Here is a 17,973-nt window from a genome sequence, read left to right on the forward strand (position 1 = left end):
GCCACAGCACAGTCACGGCCACACAGAGAACACGCTCCTGTAAGTGTAAGAACGCACCAGGCTGCTTCCAAGTACTGGAAACGTGTCATGTTGCTCGCTTCTTCCATGACTAGGAGGCCTCCTCTTGGGCAACCAGCCTAGCCTTTGGGACAGAAAACGGGTTTTATCGCAGGAGCAGGAAAATGTGCTTTTTCCTGAACGGATTCCGGCCTGGAGAGGCTGAAGAGAGCCATCTGCTTTGAGCTACAGCCACTGCGGGTCCTCAGCGGCGGCTCCAGGCAAGCGCACAGCTAACCTCCTGGAGCTGGGTGCTGGGTGCTGGGTGCTGGCAGGCTCAGTCCAAAGGACCCGCCCTGGAATTCCTTGAATGGGGATCGGTGGAAATCACCTTTGACTAGACAGGGAAAGGAGGCTGGGAAGCTTGAGAAGAAACGCCCAGTCGCTGACTCGCATTTAAATGGCAAAAGATTACAAAGGAAGGGGAAAAGAAACAGAGAAACCAGAGAGATCCTGGGGGCAGCAGGACTTAAGGCAAGGAAGGGAAGGAGAATTTGATCATTCCCATTACACACCGGTGTTTACTTAAATGTAACTTTTATTTACATGGAAACTTTGTTTTCAAAAGAACTTTTAGCCCGTGAAGAGGGTGGAGGTGATAACAAAGTTAATTATGCCTCATAATTAGTAATTAAGATTAGATAACAAAGCTTTTGGCAATGCACTACTGTAATGATGACGGACTCACATCTGAGAAATATAATGGTGTATTTGCATAACCACATATGCAAAGTACATAGAAACATTGCCACAGTTAACTTGTCATTGAATGATTAAATATGAATTCATAATTAGAAAAATCCACACTGTAATTTATTGACTTTTCTGACGGTTCTGGCTCATTAAAAGTTGATTACTAAACAGTGACCTCTAGTGGCCCATAATTTGCTAATGCTATATTGTTTCTCTGAAAGAATCAGTGTAGAACTTAAATGCCCTAAATAGGTGACTATTTTGAAGACGTTAATATTCCTTCTCCCTAAAAAAGCAAAAATTCCTTTCCCATTTCTTTCTCCTTAAATACATTCTGAATGACAGAAGCAACGGGCGAAAATGCTTCCCTGCTTCTGCTCAAGTGTCACACATTCATTAACAAATTCTGGCTATGCAATTTTACACAACCACCTGGGCTGGGCGTTAAGAGGACATTTTAGTAATAGTTGGGAGCTGATTTGATTAATTCCATACCATCCAATCAAAAAGAAAACCAACATTAATATGATAGTCATGCTACTATCTAGTCACTGCCGATAAACAATGGAACATGCTGAAAAAAACACTTCAATTGAAAACTCAAGAGACAGCGTAATTTCAAGTTCATGGCATATTGAACAAGAACCCCTGGTGGCCTACCTAATAGGTGAAGCACTGGGCTGCCAAGCAAAAGGTCCCTAGTTTGAGCCCACCAGATGCTTCATGGAAAACAATCTGCTTCTGTAAAGATTATAAGCCCTGGAAATTCTACAGAGCGGTTCAACTCTGTCTTATGGGTCACTGTATGTCCAGTGAATTTGGTTTTGCATACTAAACTACTTGAGTTTATCTTAAAAGAAAATCTATAACAACCCGCCTTTTAAGAAATCTAGTTCATTTCTTAAATATTCCCCCAAAGAAAGGTTCTATAGAGCATGCAAAAAATTTCCGCTCTTCAGATGAAGATAAAAATTCACTGCCATGAGTTTTTCCATGGTGACTCACAGTGACCTCCTACGCGTTTCCGAGACTCTGACTGTTAGGAAAGTAGAAAGCCCGGTCTTTCTGCCTCGGAGCTGCTAGGGTTTTGAACTGCCGACAATGGGGTCACAGCACAACACCTAGCCATATTATACCACCAGGACTCCATTTCAAATCAATGCATACCTTTAAAAAGGATACATATGTCTATGCAGAAATTTAAATCAAATTTAAACCTAAATTAAAAATCCATAAATATACTAACTTTTGTTACTTGCTACTTAAGTACACTCATTATTGATACTGGATTCCAGAGGGGCTCACTACAGGGAGAGAAGACTTTGATTATTTCATTAAAATGAGTAAAATCCTTTATTCGCACCCACCTCCTAAAATCAGCTGGCATACCTATGCTAGCTCTCTTAGCTGTGGCAGTGCTGTAGCAAGCCCCCTTTGAAGATGTGATTATCTCTAATAAATCTAACATTTGAACAAAAAGAAATATATATATGTATACTTCTTTCATGTATGACTTCTACATATAATTTCTACGGAACACATCTGTGTGGGGTGCCGGTTGTTTTCCATGGTGATTTAACATAGTAGTTGTAAAATGAGTTGTAGCTTCTGCAACAACGGAATCACCATTTAATGCTATTATCAACAGTTCATGACCCACCAGCAAGAAATGTCAACCTGATTAATCTATACACTGCTGACCTCAAAAAAAAAAAAAAAAACCCAACTTACTCCTCACAGTATAAGGCTGTTTTAAGCTTCTATTGTTCTTCATATTAAAATATGAAGTTAAACAATCTTTGAATTAAAAAAAAAATTTTTTTAAACTTACTATGCTAATTTTCCCTAAGTGGGAGTTAATAGGGTTTAGAAAAGGTAAGGGCTGATTACTTAAATAAAAACATATGTTCCCACTAAGGGAAACATTTTTCAAAAGATACAATGCCTATTTAAAATACTTATGTTTCTTTAAAAAGATAGTATAGCAAATTAGGGTTATAGAAAATTATCAGTTTGGTTAGAATGCTCCTATTAAACTTTCATTTTTTTATACATGGGTTTCAAAAACAACTAGGAGATCAGAAAGGCCTACAAATACAGGTTTGGGGATTTTACCATTGCTTCCCAGAGCCACAGGTTTTGAAGAGTGCTTGTATAAAATATTTCATCTTCTCCATGTAACTGGAGTGCATCCACTTGCCGTGCAGCCGCTTTACACAACAGGCTACTGCTGATGGGACGCCAGCCTGAAAGCCTGGCGTTTCTGAAGAGATTATTTAATGCTGCTGTTTGGACATTCCTAGGAGGTTCAGAGAAAGTCACACCTCAGGTTTCAGAAGGGCTCATTAAAGAGCAAATTGCACAGCTGATTTTTAGCAAAAACAGATCCAAATTTTCTCCACTACAAGGTGTCTGTATCTACAGAAAGTGAACTCAACCTCCACTTCCTCATTCAAGGTTGAGGTTGAGGCTGGAAGTAAAGCAACTGAGAATAGGCAGAAGATTTCAAGATTCTCTGCAACTGGATGCAGAGAATCTTTTTAAACATTGTTTTAAATGTTAAAAACAAAAACAAAAACATTTGTTTAAAGAGTTCTATAGGTGCCCTAAAAGGGTTAACTAAAGTAGTCATAGGGAAACAATCGGTAACCCTAGAATGAGGAAGATTCTACTGGACAACTGGCCTGGACACTTCACAACTATCATCTGGAAAGACGGGACTTTTTTTTCCCCCAAGAGAGGACATGGGAACTGCTCTAAATTTTAAAAGGCTGAAAAAACATGACAACCAAATAAATGCAGGAATCCTGAGTAGAGACTGGGCAAAAAGGGAAAAAACAAAAAAATAAACCCAGCTACTTGGGGGACAAATGAAAACATTTAAATGTTCCATATTTAAATGTTTAAATATGGAATAATTTAAACATTTAAGTATGGAATAAGCCAATGTCAAATTTCTTGGGTGTTCTAATGGTCTTGGAGAGCACTCTCGGAAGACACATGCTAGTCGTTATTATGGGGTAAATATGAAGCCAAAAAGAACAAATGTCTATGAATGTGTGTGCATGTATGAAGACAGAGTACGAGAGAGAAACAGAACACTAACATGGGAAAATGTTAATTCATGAATTCAGCTGTATTATTCTTTCAACTTTTCTGGTGGTTTGATTTTTTTTTTTAATATAGAGATGGAAGGGGAGGGGGCAGAATTGGGCTTTGATCCAATCTGTCTTAATGTTTGTTTAATATAAATAGTTTTTATTACCTGGAAGTAATATCTGACTATTACACATTGCAACCATGTCAACCGATTATAACTGAGGTTCTAAAAACATCTTATGTTCAGTGCTTTTACATAAAGATACAATAACCCTTTTATATTAGCCTTTCAAAGTAGAAAATTCAGAACTGAAATCCAAATCCAAAGTAGTGACATCCTACTCTTCAAAAAATAAAACAAATAGTTACTTTCCATGACCACATTCCGAATCCCTTGGTACTGCCACTTTTACAGTGAGGTTTGCGTATGTTTTCTATCTCTAGCAGCACTGCATTTGTCCGCACAATACTCCCCAAGTAAATGACTAACGACACTAATGGTGTTTGTCTAAGGTAGCTACATAGCATTTGGTACAGAAATGACCCAGCCGTGTTCCATTTTAGGCTTGTCTTACAAATAAAAACCCAATGGGAAGTGGGGGGAGCGCAAGATACCTTTAACCTGTTTGACTCCAATGAATATGAAAACCTGAAAACAGGACTCCCAGACTATTTCTGGGACAAGTAGCCTTGCTGTTAAGAAGAGCAATGAAAATCCAGAATGTTTACTTCCGATTAAAATCACACTACAAATATTGTGCACATGTACCTTTTCAAAATATTCTTGAGTCTATTTGAATATTCATATTTCGACAAATTAAGACTTAGGGAAGAGATATATGGGACAAATTAAAATGCATGTGGCTATTTTTGCTATGACTTTTCAGGAACAAAGCTGTCACGAATACAAGCATATTTCCCTGATTTAATGAGTGATGATGCTGTAACAGGCATACCCACTCACCTACCCCACAACAGTGTAACCCACTTTAGTACCCACAGCCCAGGAGCAAGGTCAGGCAATGGTTTGGGGCTCCTGTTTGCTCTGGCATGGGGCACTATGCTAGGGTCATGGGGATGGGCCGGCCTTAAACCCAAACAGGCACTTCTTAGTACAAGAGGCACCATGCCACCATCTCATTTCCCAGATGAGGGAAAGTAATGGGAGTATTTGAACCCTGGTCTTCTGCACAGCAATGCTGAGTCCAAGCAAATCCACTTGAAAAGCTGGAGCAGTTAAAAAACCAGGAAAAACCCCAGCTCCCAGTAACCAAAAAATATCCAGAGCAGATAACCAGGGCTATACATAAAAACTGTAAGAGGCTATTATTAGTAATTCATAAGAAAATTAACTGTTGTTTAATAAACAAAATTTAGCTCTCAGCTTGATTATTAAATACAGGGCAAGATACTGTATATACTCATGTATAAGCTGAGTTTTTCAGCACATTTTTAATGCAGTTTTTGTGGTAAAAATAGGTGCCTCGGCTATTTGGGTGGGCTTATACTCGCATATATACAGTCATTCATTTGGTGTGTTTTGTGCTCTTTAGAAAGCCTACTTAATTTAATTTATACCTTTTCTTTCTAGAAAATTTCATTCATTCATTTACTCATCCATTCATGCACCTGTGCCCTCAATCTGAATCTGGCTGCCTACTTGCGCCTTAGGTAATCGCTGCTGTTGTATTTATATTCTAGCAGAGGGGTTCGCAACCTGAAGTGCATATTAGGAACAACTCCCAGGGGGAAAAGGCAAGGGAGGAGGAGGAGATCAGAGCACCTGCAGAGGTTAGCTTTATAAAGACCACCAATGGTTCATCCATGGGTGGAAAGGGGGCAGACAGATATGCATACAATTGAAGGGAGGTTAGATGTGGTAGTGGGATCTCATGGAAATTCTTAGATTCTGAGTAAAAGTCAGAAGGAAGGTCATTACTGACACTGGGGAAGGGTAATGGAGGTTTGAAGGGAGAAGATGTAAAACAATTGTTCAGGTGAAGGGAAGAGTGTGAACAGATTATGGAAATGAAGGCGAGCTGCTGTGTTGTGTGCTGTTGAATCAGCTCTGGCTCACAGCAATCCTAGAGGTCAGAGGAGAACTGTCCCATAGGGTTTCCAAGGCAGGAGACCACCAGGAGCAACTGGTAGTTGTGACCGGACCTTTCAGTTAGTAACCATGAGCTTAATGATTGAGCCCCAGAGCTTCTCGCACTTGAGATTCATAATCGTGAATGGAACCCCAAAGTGGAACAGGCTTAAGATGGCGATCTAGTTTCTCCAACCTCTTTCAGCTACTGAAAGGCAGAGGGCAAATAAACAGCTGGCTCTGGCCAGGGATAAGGCCCAACTAACAGAGAACAAGGTACAAGAGTGGAGAGGATGGAGAATTATGTATCATGAACCATCAACTGGGCAAGGAAGGCAGGGAGGACGTGCAAAGGAAAGGGAAATGGGAGGCTGTTCCACTCGCCTGCTTCACTGTCAGCTCCAGGGACTGCTGCTAATGGAAACTCGAACACTTAGCATCTTCCCGAACAGTTTAAACTCCCTTCTTTTAAAAACACTCAATTTCTTTTCTTTTAAATAAAATACAGCTTTGTTTCAAGCGTGAACCAATAAAGCCTGTAATCTTAATAGGGTGTTTTTGAATTTTGTTTTGTTTTTACAGTTCAGGGGAATTTATTATTTCCAAGTCTTCTGGCACTTAAGACCAAAACGAAAATATATATACTCCCTCCCCCACCCCACCCCCACCCCCATATTCTAACCTAAAAAGGAAGGAGACTCTACTGTAGAAGGTATCCGGAGAGGTCAATTCAAATGGATTCATCCTCTTGTGCTAGCTTTACCAAAGCAGATCCTCTAGAACAGCAGTTCTCAACCTGTGGGTCGCGGGGTCGCCTGATTCATCACAGTAGCAAAATGACAGTGATGAAGTAGCAATGAAAATAATGTTATGGTTGGGGGGGGTCACCACAATATGAGGAACTGGATTAAAGGGTCGCAGCATTAGGAAGGTTGAGAACCACTGCTCTAGAAGAAATTCAATTCTTGATTTTAAGTTTCCAAATTTATTTAAAGTGAAACAATATTAATTTGAGAGAAGATGAAAGAGGAGGTGCTTACTTCTCTCTCTCTTTGGATGTATTTAGTATTTAGAATAAATAAACTTACTGCTTTGAGTTAGGACTTAAGAATCTGACTTAAACAGGAGCCCTAGTGGCACACTGGTTCCATGCTGGGCTGCTAACCACAAGGTCAGCAGTTCAAAACCACCAGCTGCACCACAGGTGAAAGATAAGGCTTTCTAGTCAAGAGTTACAGGAGGGGGGTAAAAATTACAGTCTTGAAAACCCACAAAGGCAGTTGCGGGCATATGAGTGGGATCTACTCCATGGCAGGTTACTGTATGCTTTAAAAGTCCGCAACCCTTGCCCTACAATTCTGTGTGTATATATATATACACACACATACATACATACATATACACTCTAAAAAGCAAAAGATGTAGAGAAAAAAGAGAAAGATGTTTTAAACTCATTTGGCAGCAAACCTTACTTGGACTGCTGTAAGACTATGGTCTTCACTTATTCTACTTAATGTGAATATTACTAGTTTCACTGCAAGAATAATTAATGTTTGATTACATTGTGCTTGCCCATATTCTGCAAAAGATGTTACTTAATATGAGGACTTTAAAGTGTGTGGAAATTTTTCATTATCTTTTTTTAATCGTTTTATTAGGGGCTCATACGAATCTTATCACAATCCATACATACATCAATTGTGTAAAGCACATTTGTACATTCATTGCCCTCCTCATGCTCAAAACATTTGCTCTCCACTTAAGCCCCTGGCATCAGCTCCTCATTTTTTCCCCTCCCTCATTATCTTTCAATTCCATTTTCCCACTTTTTGAAGCTCCCCCTGCCCCCAATATAGGGTACATGTAGGGAATTATCTTTCTAAAAACCCCAAACAAAACTCAGTTCCGAAGAGTTTTAGATAAGGGATTGTGAAAGTATAGCCCCCCGCCCCCTATTTTATGAAGAGTAACCCAAACTTGGCTTAGCCACAAAATTGTAACAGTAATTTGCTTCTATTTATAGAATGAGTGTGATACATACAAGTAGTGTTAGATACATTATTTTGATCTAACTAAAAATAAGAAGAATGAAATCTGAGTCTAGTTATTTGAAAGTCTGTGAACTTAACTTTAATCTAGGTTTGCCCCACCTCAAAAACCCAGCTGGCCTCCCAGAGGAAAGAGCTGGGCTAGTTATTTCTTGTGTTTATCTAGTGGTTTCGTTTCTCATTAATCAGAAGTAGCATATTATATGAGTAAAAAGCCCAGTAACTCAGGCTTGGATATGAATTAGCTCCCTGCCCACAAGTGCCTAGGTATAAAGTCTTGCATAAATTCCTCCTTTGGCCAGTTTTAATTTCAAACTTTGGGGTTCAGGACTCATTCTTTATATTCTTAATGTCATTCCGGACCCTAAAGCTGTTGCTTATGTAAATATTATCTATTAGTGTTTAGTGCTCTCTTAGAAATTAAAACTGGAAAGAAAAGAAATTAAAACTGATCGATATTCTTAATCTCTTTAATTAAAGATGACAAAAAGAAATCCATTAGTCACAAATCTTTTTATTAAAAAAATAGTTTCCAAAACAAAACAAAAAAAAAAACATTTAGTGAGACAAGTAGTGTGCTGTTTTATCTTTTATTTTTATCTTTCACTTCTGGCTTACTAGACCCATTGGAGCTGAATCCATTCCAACTGAAGAAAACCCTGTATAGGATAGAGTACAGGTGCTAGAAAGGGTTTTCAGGACTGTAAGTATTTCCTGTTGTTTTAAAAAGTTTTATTGCCCACATGGAAGAACACATCAGCCTGTGTGATCACGAGGTGCCAAAGGGATCAGTTATCTGGCGTCAAAGAACAAAAAATCATATCACTGTGTGCTCACCTCCATAATACGATCGCTAAAGACAAATCGGTGCATAAGCAAATGTGGCGAAGAAAGCTGATGGTGCCCAGCTATCAAAAGGTATAGCGTCTGGGGTCTTAAAGGCTTGAAGGTAATCAAGCGGCCATCAAGCTCAGAAGCAACAAAGCCCACATGGAAGAAGCACACCAGCCTATGCAACTGTGAGGTGTCGAAGGGATCAGGTATAAGGCATCATCAGAACAAAAAATCTTACCATAGTGAATGAGGGGGGGAGTGCATAGTGGAGACCCAAAGCCCATTTGTAGGCCACTGGAGATCCCCTTGCAGAGGGGTTTCGGGGAGGAGTGAGACAGGGTGCGATGTAGCAACAATGAAAAATACAACTTTCCTCTAGTTCCTAAATGCTTCCTCCCTTCCTCCCCACCCCCTCCATGATCTGAATTCTACCTTGCAAGTCTGGCTAGACCAGAGGATGTACACTGGTACAGACAGGAACTGGAAATGCAGGGAATCCAGGGCGGATGATCCCTTCAGGACCAGTGGTGTGAGTGGCGATACTGGGAGGGTAGAGGGAGAGTGGGTTGGAAAGAGGGAACCAATTATAAGGATCTATATGTGACCTCCTCCCTGGGGGACGGTGAAGGGAGATGTTGGATAGGGCAAGATATGACAAAGTAATAATTTATAAATTATCAAGGGCTCATGAGGGGGGGGAATAAAATAAAGTTTTATTTGCATACACTTCACATATCATACAATTTAATCATGTAATCCTAATGAAGTTTATGCAATCATCACCACAATTCATTTCGGAACACTTTCTTCCCATATTCAATAGTTAGCTCCCATTTGAACCCATCCTCCCTGCCATGCCCCTAGGCAATTATCAATTCAGTTACTATCTCCATGAGGCTGTAAATCTTTACTGAACCAAACAATCTCACCTTTCTCCAATGAAGTAGCAGGCGGGTTAGAACCACTGACCTCTCAGATAGTAATCTGAGAACACTATAATCTACCAGGGCTCCTATCTTAATAGATAGTAGATACATTTTTAATAGAAGATTTAATGTAGAAGCAGATATATACTGTTTTAATTGAAATATATGAAGAAAATGTGGCCTTATGTAAAAAGGGAGTTATTTAAGCATTTTTTCCAGATGATTGTCAATTTCCTCCTTTGATATTAAAACTAAAACTCATCAAATGGTGGTTTCTTAAACCTTAGCTATAACGTGAAACCTGAAAATTGTTTTTTTTTTTAATTCTTTTACATTAAAATCTATCAACGTATTTTGCATTCTGAATGAATCATTTGTGCATAGATTATTTCATAACATAATGGTCATTTGGAAAATATGGGTGCAGTGAGTTATATTGACCTTACAAATTTTCAATAAACAATGTATCAAAACTCATGTTCTCTAGCCTCACCACCAATCTCATCTGGAAAGTCTTAAATATTAGGAAGCTGCCAAGCTCACAGTGGTGGATACACGTTTCCTTTAATTCTAGTTTTTACTTGAAAGGTCAATTTTTATCATTGGTAACTGACATAATAGTGTCAGTTGCTTTCCTTGAAGTAATTAAGCTCACTTCATTCTCTTTCTGTATTAGCCGTTAGTGCTCTTTCCAGTAAATGGTATACTACCAAAAAAGCAGACAGTTCCACTGGCAACTCAAGCCTTGTCACGTGGCTTTTTCCTCAAGCCAACCATGGGAGCAAATGGAGTAAAAGTGCTTTATACTTTCCATTTTGTCATGCAGGATACTAACAAGCCATATATCCATGGGTCAAGGCTTAATAAAACTAATACTCTTTATTGCTTCATCAAAAATAGCCTTACATGAAACTATATGCGTGCAGTAGTGAAGCGCACAAGACCCTTGTCTTATGTCATGCTAAAGCCGGCTTTCCCCATCACTGTTTTTGCACCACCAGTAAATCTGGCACACATGTACTATTATGAAAACAATTTTGACCTTATGGTCTCCCCTTCAGGGCCCCTCTGGGGCTCCATGGATGGTACATAGAAACAACTGCTCTTTAGAATGCTAAAATGCACTTACAGCTAAATAGTAACCAAACAAAAAAGACCCCAAACTCAGTGTCAAACGATGAGTCAGTCAAGGCTGTGGGTTTCCGAGACTGTGGCTGTTAACGGGAGGAGAAAGCCCAGTCTTTCTCCCAAGGCGCCGCGGGGGGTTTCCACCGGTCATCCACGTGGATCTCAGCCCAATTAGTAACAACTACACCACCAGGGCTCTTATACACATGTCCTTAATGTGGAGGGGGCGTGTGTTAAATTCTTTTAATAATTTCATTGGGGCTCTTACAGCTCATAACATTCTATGCATCAGTTGTATCAAGCATATGTGTACATAGGTTGCCATCATCGTTTTCTAAACATTTATTTTCTAGTTGAGCCCTTGGTATCAGCTCCTCTTTTTTTCGCTCCCCGCACCCCAATCCCACCCTTGTGACCCTTTGATAAATTATAAATCACTATTGTTTTCGTATCTTACACCAGCCACTGTCTGTCTCCCTTCACCCACGTTTCTATTGTTCATCCCCCTGGAGGAGGGTGTGTGTTAATGTGTCGATCATTATGATCCAGTTCCCCCTTCCTCCCCTCCTCCGCCCCACCTTCCCCCCTCCCTCCTGGTATCTCTATTACCATTTCTGTCCCTGAGGGGTTTATCTGTCCTGGATTCTGTGAGTCATGCACTCTTGTCTGTACCAGTGTACATGCTCTGGTCTAGCTAGAACTGAAAGGCAGGACTGGTGTGGGGGCTAAATTTTTAAAGATGGAATTACTAAGTGAATTTTTAAAAATATTTTTGAATGTTTTGATGCATGCTGTTCTATAGATTAGTTGGAACAATTCATATCCCCAATAGAAATGTGCTAAGAACACACTCCATCTCTGCCAATTTGTTGGTTAGAATTGGTTAACTCTCTTTGGGTAATTCTTATGTTCATAAAGGACCCGCTTCTCAAGCAATTAGCCAGGTGACACTGGGCATTCACCTTCTTGGTAGCTCCCTTTCAACTCATTAAAATGGAGACATCTACTCTGTCTACTTCACGGGGTTGAGAGACAAAAATAAGCTATTATAAGGTGAGCAGACATCCCGCTTTTGGTGGGACAGTCTTGATTTTTGGAAAGAATGCACGACAAGCTAGGGTATACGGGTTTTCGGCCGCCATGTGGCTGTTTCGCCAGGATATGTTTTATCAATGGTGTCCCGCTTTTGTCCCGCTTTACCAATGTTAGAATCTGGTCACCTTAAGCTATTAGGAAAAGGTTGAGTAAATACAAAGCACCAGTAAGAGACTCAAAGAGAACCAGATGTAAAGTCTGATACAAATGCAAAAGAACAGTATGAATTACTTTGTCTCACTGGGATTTAGTAGTACTACAATTAAGTAATGGAACTTGCAAGAACAGATTTTTCACTTCACTAAAAGACAAAAATGGATCTAATAAAGTTTTCTAAGCCTTAAAAAGAAAAAAGTAAAAGCTCTACCATATCGTTATGTGGTTTTTCAGAATGGAAATGCGGTTTGATGGTAAGACTCTCAGTGGAAGAACACAGATGTATACTTGTTAACAGCAGGCATAAAGCTGGCCTTCTCTACTGCCCTCCGATCTGCGAAGGTGGTGGTTATGTACTTCCCCACATAAATGTGGCCCACCTGGAAGGAAGGGAGGGTAACCAGAGCAAATCACCCATTTTCTCCACTGTTTGCTCTGCAACAATCTACCGACCACTACCAGTAACAAATCTAAGATAAATTGTGAAGCCCCTTGCCATTTTCCCCCAAATCAAGTGTGACCTAGTGGAAACAGAGAGAAAGCATGTAAACGAATATCCGTTACCATTTCAACTGATGGTCTACATGGGTTGGCAGGGCAGGTGCCAATTTGGTTTCAAGGAAAAGGCTACTACAAGCTCCAGAATGGCTGCACTCCACAGCTAGTGTGTCGAAAAGGAGGGCCAGTCACTCCGGGAGGTGCTGGCTTTATGGCTCCAATGGTGACCTCCACTACTTCCCTGGGACAGATTTCCTGGGCTTAACAGCCCTCACTGGTGACTAGTGACATTCTCTCGCCAGTCCCTGCAGGTCCCGTACCCTGACAGGCCATTATGGAAAGGCTCTCTAACAGGGCCACTGGCTGTCAGGAGTCACCAGCTGGCCTGCCACAGCCCTGCAGTCGCCAGGGTCCAGCTGCCAGTCTGGGCGGTGCTGTCCATGCTGAGCAACGTGCCACCCAGCTGCTGCGTGGTCACGTCCATCTGGGGCTCTGCAGCTAGACAAATCTCTATGCCTGTCAGATCTCTTCAGCAAGCCTTGTTATGCAAATTCAATTACTCAAGTGTGCCCTATTACTTCAGGCTAACTGATCCTAGAACCAATCTCACACTGACAGTCAGTTCACATGTTTTGCTCACCAAAAACTACCTCATTTATTCTTGCTTTGCTATTCCCTTGTATCATTAACGTGAACAGCCAGAGTCCACGGCACCTCTCTGCAGCGGGCTACGGGTCTTCAGAAGGAGCCCAGAGGAAAATTAATTACCAAAGAAAACCTTCTGATCAGACATGAAGTTTTGTTAGCGCTGCAGCTTCTCTACACTTGCCCGAGATGATGACACAACCAGAAATAGGGAATTTACATCAGCATGACAGGAAGGAAAATCCAGTATGACAAGTCCTATACTAGTACCTTTACTACAACTCAAAGAAAGTTCATGGGGGGGACTCACCGGTTGGTCTACTTTCTCCTCCTACACTCCTCTCAGCTCAGGCCCCTACTCCACAGGCACCTCCTCCCTCTGAATGCACGCCCCCACCTCCACCCTCTCTCTGAATGCACCCATCCCCCAAAAGCACTCCCTCCCCTGCTTAAATTAAGGTCCTTTTCCCTCTCAAGTAACACACCCTTGCTCTCCCACCAATTAAGAGGTTTCTTTCTCTTCCATAGTTTTTTTAACTAACAAATGATTTGAAGATTATTTGGGATTTCCAAATGCTCAAAGGCATTGAAAACTATTCCCAATCCTTTCAAGAAAAGAGTCCATCAGGCTAAAGTTGTAGTTCAGATTCTTATCCAATTAACAGCACTATCAAATTTGACATTTCAATTGAGGACGCAAGAAACGAAGATGAGAGCTTCAGGAGTTGTACTTTTAAGCCAGCAGTTTGGTCTCCCAAAGTAAATGCCTATTTATCAATCACATGCAGTGATGTAAATACCAACACAAAAGTAGCTCAAATAGGCTTTCCAAGAAACAGAATATTTGCACACACACACCCAATGCCTAAGAAATGTTTCTAGCAAAGCCATGTTTAGGAACTTCAGCCCGAAAACAAGAATTCACTGTTGACTATAAAACTAAAGGGATCAAAAATTGTTGACCATATGCAAGTCAAACGGAGAACACAGGGTGGGTAGGTCAAAAAGTAATGCTACTAGAGGTCTAGTTCACAGATGCATGAACATAGTTAAACACGTCTTTGTGGTCAGTGGATGGCTGTGGACAAGTCCTCTCAGTGAGGTCTTTATCTTCGTCTCAGTAGGAAGGAATGCACCTTCCCATTCTTCGCGGGGAGCAAAGGCTATCCTCTAAGAATCTCATGGGGACATCTCATCCCATCCACCCTGCAGGGCTGAGCCTGTCCGTTCAGACTTTGTTTATTCCTCAAACTCAAAGGACATTGAAAAGAAACATGATTTGCGTCCTTGGAATGTCCCAATTACTATTGAAATGTGGTGTAAATCAAAGAGCAGAGAATTTTCCGGGGGAAGAGTTAGAGAGGTAGACACATCACCTTCAGAACTGCATTAGCCTACCTAGATGGAGGATGTGGAAACAATATTTCATATTCTGGTATTTTTGTTTAGTTCAGGTTTCTATAATTTTATAACAATATTTTTTTTACTTATCCTCACCAAGTTTAAAGCTTACTGGCAAGACATGTAGAGATGTTGGCATTTTAGATTTCCTTTATTTGCTAAGTGAGTTTGGAGAATAGGTAAGAAAAAATGGGCCAGGAAAAGTGCTACACAAGAAACTCTGGTATATGTTTCTCTATAAGTATTTTTAATAGATTATAAAATCATTTTGTTATCTAATTAGACAAACTAACTTTGCTTCTAGAATTACTAAAATTTCCTCAATTGTATCCAAGGAATCAGTATTCCAAAAGCACAAGATGTTATACTTTATAATTATTTTTACTGCCTTACTGTGTACTTGATCAAATGAGAAAAAGCGCAGTTTATGCACGCTTGGCCTTAAAACTCTAAGATCAAATGGTTTAACAATTGCTTTTTAAATATCTCACTTTTAAAAATTCTGAAAAACCAAGTATCTTTCTAATAGCTGACAGACCAAAGTTAAAAAGAAAATACAACTATGCAGCTTGAAATTGCAAATTATTTCACTGAAGTGTATAAAGCATGGCGGAGTGGGTACTAAGTTGGGCTGCTACCACCAGGTAGTACGCAGAAAAGGATTTTGAGTCTCAGAAAAAATAAGGGAAGTCCTACCCTGCTTTATAGAGTCTCTATGAGTCGGAATCAATTCAGTGGCATTGAATTTGGTTTGAGTTTTATGTAAAAGCATAAAAATATAATTCATACAAATTAGGAACAATTTATATTAATTAAGAACCTTTCCATAACTAGGTTTTATCCTTAAGTTACACCGCTAGGTTCTCAAATTCTTTAGCTCCATGCCCCCTGTGTTAGTCTGGGTAGACTAGAGAAACATTCATGGAGACACTCATATGTATATCAGACAGAGGTCTATATAAAGGGTAATTAAACATTGAGAAAACATCCCAACCCAGTCAGCCCAAGGTCTAAGTCCGATATTAGCCCATATGTCCAGTATCAATCTATAAAGTCCTTTTCGGACTTACAAAACACATGCAATGATGCCAAATGCAGAAGGATCACAGGCCAGTGGGTAGAAAGTCTTTGGATCCAGTGGCATTGGAAGCATCTCAGCGCTGGCAGAGGTCTCTCTGGTTTCTCCGGCTTGAGAGGTCTGGTTGCATCAGGTCAGGTCCATGTGGCTTTTCCAGCTCAGGGCACTAGGGTAGGTCCATGTGTCTTGTCAACTGCAATGTCTCCCAAGGAAGTCAGAGATAAGGAGGTGTCTCCCGCCTCCAAGGAGGAAGTACCAGAATTCTCAGGAGAAGGCCATGCCTACACAGAGGTCTCATTGGCTATCTCCAGATTGACAGGCTAGACTCCACCCCTACACTCTAATCCTCAAAATGACACCAGATTAGGTGACTACCGCAACCCCCAATAATTCCAACTGTGATATTAATAATAGGAACAAATAATATCAATGAGCATTAACTATGGACCAAGTACTTTTCTGTAAGAGCAACTTTATGAAGTGAGTATTGCTAGAAAGTCCATTTTAGAGTTGAGGGAACTAGGCATAGAAATGTTAAATAACTTACCCAAGGTCATGTACCAATGTGTAGCAGAGAAGCTGACTGCCTCCTCTGCCTCTCTACACAAGGAAACCTCACAGAGTTCCAGCAAACATTCCATTATCTCGAATTCCATTTTTTCCACAATTCCCCTTCATGTTGTAGAAACAATGTGAAAGATAAAAATCAACCACTAGGTGTAAGAGAATCAGTAAAAATGCAATCTAGGGCACTAACTCCTCTGTATTTAAATTACTTCTGCAAATGTGTGTTCTTACCCAAGTCAGACAACTAAAACTTCAGTTTTCTGAATCCCAATCCTGTGATTTTCCCATCACATTGAATTGCCTCTTCTTTAAACTCACAAAGTCCTGTTTCATGAATCCCAGTTAGAGTTCTGATTTGGGTTACATCGTGCCCAAGTTAATAGTATCTTTCCACTCTGTTTACAATACAATATCCCAGCAAACAACGATTTCTTCCAAGTTGTCTCCCCCAAATATATGCCAAACCGAGCTGCTTGCTACACATAGTAAATGACTATACACTTGGAGGTCAATGGAAGCAGGTCAGAGGCCATCCTCCCTAGGGGTTGTCAGCCATCCAAAGCAATCAGACTGTATAGTCTGTCCCACCCTAAGTAGGGCCCACTCTCTTCTGATAAGGATAGTAGTAGATTGTTTCCCTGAAGGAGAGCCCAGGGAAGTCAAGCCCATTCAAGGGTGACCAAGGTTAGGCTGCCATATTGAGACTAGGGTTGGCCAACCTTGTCACATGTATACCCCTAGTCCCTCCCCTTCCTATTACATGAACACCCCTAGCTCATCCCCTCCGTCACACTTACGCCTACTGTACATCCCCTTCTGTGATGTGGATGCCTATTGTGCAGCCCCTTCCTGTGACATGTGTGGTTACCTGTAATTACACCCCTAAGTATATATGGGCCTTGGCCAGAAATAAAGGAAGAGACTCCTTCTGCCCTCTCTGCCCACACTGTGTGTGGACCTGGCTGCTGAGATCATGGCCGTCCCAGAAGTGAGCATGCTACCATGAAATGTGTCTGACGCCTTCGTTTTATTCTCTCTTATTCTCTATGACTTTGCTGTAATCTTTATATATATTTTAACCATACAATTCACTTACTGGACCCATGATAGTGCGAGAGGCTGGCTTCCCCCACAGGGTTTTGGTGAAGGAAAAAAAAGATAGAGAGACAGAGATCTCTTTGTTTGACTTTCACAAAAGGTACAGGTTATTGTAGGAAGGAAATGCTTGCTGGAGAGTAAAGACTTAATAGTTAGAGCATTTTACAGGAAAGCTTTCATGTTGTATATCCTTTCACTTAAGCCGCAGAATAACCAATGCATACACTCGGCACTAACACTTCCTCCACTTTTATTGACATCCACAACAGCTAAGGCTCTGAGAAGTTAAGGTAACTGCACAAACAAAGAGTTAAAATAAGTTGGTATCTTCAGGTTCCTAATGCAAGGGTTCTTTTCACTATACCCAGTTTACTTTCAGAATATAATTAAATAACCACTGACCCACTAGACAGTCAGTGTTTCTTTTCAATACAAACTGGTCCAAACACAACCAACTGATCTATCGGAATCATTTCATGATTCTTTGAGAAGCGTCATGGAAATCAAGGTTTCTGATGGAACCTACGTCAGCAGGAACACACGCACTGCATGTAGGACTTC

The 17,973-nt window shown here is 40.5% G+C and overlaps 1 protein-coding gene and 1 non-coding gene across 2 annotated transcripts in view; both read right to left on the minus strand.

Moving 5' to 3' along the window:
- The window catches only part of HIBADH (3-hydroxyisobutyrate dehydrogenase), a 115,230-nt gene that overhangs the window by 46,042 nt on the left and 51,215 nt on the right, over positions 1-17,973 (minus strand). The gene's annotated exons all lie outside the window — the stretch shown is intronic.
- LOC115869272 lies at positions 4,823-4,953 on the minus strand. The gene has a single exon (XR_004046089.1). It is a non-coding gene; the product is annotated as a small nucleolar RNA SNORA42/SNORA80 family (small nucleolar RNA).

This window comes from Echinops telfairi, unplaced genomic scaffold (genome assembly GCF_000313985.2).
Source record: "Echinops telfairi isolate 266 unplaced genomic scaffold, ASM31398v2 ScPeMD7_23;HRSCAF=83, whole genome shotgun sequence".
Classification (NCBI taxonomy): Eukaryota; Metazoa; Chordata; class Mammalia; order Afrosoricida; family Tenrecidae; genus Echinops; species Echinops telfairi.